General features: G+C 36.5%; 1 pseudogene; it reads right to left on the bottom strand.

Annotated features, from left to right (window-relative positions):
* Positions 1-217: 217 nt before the first annotated feature.
* LOC124892352 lies at positions 218-2,680 on the bottom strand (annotated as a pseudogene).
* Positions 2,681-3,349: the final 669 nt, after the last annotated feature.

Genomic DNA, 3,349 nt, shown 5'->3' with positions numbered 1-3,349 from the left:
TAAAATAAAGCTTATTAGTGAACACAACAGTAACCAACTCCACTGCGTCAACGTCTTCTTATCCTTGACATCTGAAATTTGAAAAATAAGATAGTGAGCGTTAAACACTTATCAATAAGAAAAATATACCTCGGAGAGAGTATCCATTAATTGTTGTTATTGAAAAACACATGAAAACTAATGAGTGTAGAACTTAGTTTTGAATACCTGTAAGTTTCTAGAAGCGATTATTTTTTCCTCTGTAATTCCTTTGCCTTCGCTGCTTCTTTCTCCTTGCCATCATAATTGTGTGTCCCAGCTCTTCAACGATTCTTTCAAGCCATTTCATATTTCCAGTTGAGATCAAGATATATATTATGGATAGTCCGATACATTGTCCGGTTCCATACCCCATAAGAGCGGCTTTCCAAAAATCATTCAGAAATTCATAGTTGCTTTCTTCATCAAGCGCAGATCCAGTATAAGTTTCCTCTGATGCTGAATCATGACCGTCATTACCACAACCTTTTGAAAGTGGGAATCCACATAATCTATCATTACCTTCATATGAATTGTTCTCAAAGGTATGAAATTGATTTCCTTGAGGAATGCACCCTTCCAGATGAATGTAGGAGAGATTTAAGACTTCGAGAGCTGTAAGAGAAGCAAATTGTGCTGGTATCTCTCCTACAAGATGGTTACCTGACAGGTCCAATGTTTCAACTGAAAATAAACTTACAAGTGATCGCGGAATATGACCTTGCAATCCATTATGAGATAAATTTAGAACGCGAAGTGCAATGAGTTCACCTATGATGCTTGGAATACGTCCTTCAAATTTGTTGTTTGAAAGGTCAATAGTGGTGTACAAAAAAAAGATTCTCACAACTTCAATCTCCAATCCCTTTTTTACGACTGCTATGGAGTTTTGGTAATACCCATTTTCTTCATTACTTGGTGCCTTCTTTGACGGATCAATTTTCCTCATGGCTTTCAAATGTTGAAACGTATTCGTTGGTACGTTTCCAGTGAAGGCATTGGAAGAGAGATCTAACATTGAAGCTCAAGATGCATGGTTCCACTCCCTAAAGTTCTAATGGGTCCATGCAACTTATTCGATCTCAAACTTAAAACTCGCAACTCAGGAAGAGTTCCCAACCACATTGGAAATGTATCATTGAGGAGATTGTCTCCTAAATCAAGAACTTCCAGCCGTTGGCAATTTTCCAAGGATAGTGGAATTTTTCCCTATACCTTATTTCCATGCAAATTGAAGCTTTGGAGTGCACTTTCAATGCTAAAAGTTGTTGGAAGAGTACCGGAAAGATTGTTGTGCTGCATATCAAGAACCTAAAGATGACCACTCATGTTGCCAAAACATTGCGGAATTGCTCCAATTAGATTGTTTCTACACAAATCTAGACTTTGTAGTGAAGTTAAATTGCAAATAGACAATGGGAGCTCTCCACTGAGATTATTGTGTGACATCATCACAGACTGGAGGCCTCTGATATTACCCAAGCATTGCAGAATTTTTCCCTTCAAGTTGTTTCTCGACAAATGCAGGAATTTCAGTGATGTCAAATTACAAAAAGGTGAAGGAATTTCCTGTCAGATTGTTGTCACCGAGAAACAGGTATTGCAAGTTTCTCAAATTGCCAATGGAAGACGGAATTGAACCAATGATTTCATTATTAGATAATAGCAGATCATTGAGGTTTTTCAGATTCCCCAATTCACTAGGAATTGGGCCAGAGAGTTGATTATCGGATAATTCCAAATGATTGAAGTTTTTCAGATTCCCCAATTCACTAGAAATTGGGCCAGAAAGTTGAGGTTTTTCAGATTCCACAACTCACTAGGAATTGGGCCAGCGAGTTGATTATAGAGTAATAACAGATGATTGAGGCTTTTCAGATTCCCCAACTCACTAAGAATTGGGCCAGAGAGTTGATTATTGTTTAATGCCAGATAATTGAGGTTTATCAGATTCCCCAACACATTAGGAATTGGGCCAGAGAGATTATTATTGAATAATACCAGCTCATTGAGTTTTTTTAGATTCCCCAACTCACTAGGAATTGGGCCCGAGTTGATTCTCATTAAGATACAAATAGGACAAGTTGTTCAAATTCCCCAATGAAGCAGGAATAGAGCCATTAAGGAAGTTCCTGCCCAAAGATAGCTTAGTAAGAAACCTTAGGTAACCTATTTCTCTTGGAATGGGACCATTTAAATGGTTGTCAAATGTGCGGAGGATCTGAAGCTTGACTATTGAACTGATTTGTGATGGGATTGTCCCCGAAATTTGATTCATTTTCAAGTCAAGATAGACAAGATTAGTGAGATTACCAATCTCAGGTGGGATGGTGCTAGAAAAATTATGCATGCTAAGATTAAGATACTCAAGAAAAGGGAGAGATGAAAACGGGAAATCATAGAGTGTAGCAAAGACACTAGCATTTGTGATATTCAACCTGTTTATCCTACCATTAGTGCATTGAACTCCATACCAGTCGCTGCATGCATCAGAACTTGGTTTCCATGAAGCCAATAAGGAATTATTCTGGTTCTTGAAATTTGCTTTCCTTTTAAGGAGGGCAGTTGCTTCCTCACCGGCAGCAAAAGTAACTGTAAAGAGATATAAAAGAGTGAAAAGACCAAGTAATAAAGAGAGTATTTGGTTGGGAACCATCAACATATTTTGAGTTTATTATTTTGGTATTCAATGAAGTAATTGTGGAGGGTTCACAGGATTTTATATTGTACGTAACTCATCATTAAATACCAAAAGGGAAACGTGTTTTCATCAAATGTTGCAAATTCGACTACTCCCTCTCATTCACACTTTGTCTCTTCATATTATATCAGAGAAAATGTTCTCATTCTCAAGTCAAATTTGGGTTGTTATGTTCCTGTCTTTTTTTTAAAAAATAATTTATGCACGTATTACACATCTATGATACAGAAAATAAGTTCCTTCAGAAAGAAACAACCTTACAAAGAGGTGGAAAATCTTCCTTTTTAGTTTTTTTTTGTGTTACTTTCTTATTTTTTCCTCTTTCTCTTATACATTCACACTTGGTAGAGAAAAAATTGTCATCCCCAAGTCAAACAGGTTGTTTTATTTTTGTCTTTTTTAACTTGTATCATTCTTAAGTCAAATTATGTTAACACATCTGCACCTTTTTTCCAAGTAAACAAAAATATCCATTGAAGGTTCATATTTGAGTGTCCGGATTGAAGGTGGGAACTGTCCTTGTTGGTTTTAATACACTTAAAAAGTGAATATAGATATGAGTTAGAAGAGAAGAGATGCACACAAGTTTATTTTTCTTTTCTGGTAAATGCATTGGAAGCAAGGCCTTAG

Source organism: Capsicum annuum, unplaced genomic scaffold (genome assembly GCF_002878395.1).
Source record: "Capsicum annuum cultivar UCD-10X-F1 unplaced genomic scaffold, UCD10Xv1.1 ctg4637, whole genome shotgun sequence".
Lineage (NCBI taxonomy): Eukaryota > Viridiplantae > Streptophyta > Magnoliopsida > Solanales > Solanaceae > Capsicum > Capsicum annuum.
The sequence above is the reverse complement of the archived record's forward strand: the minus strand, read 5'-3'. Positions and strand labels throughout refer to the sequence as shown.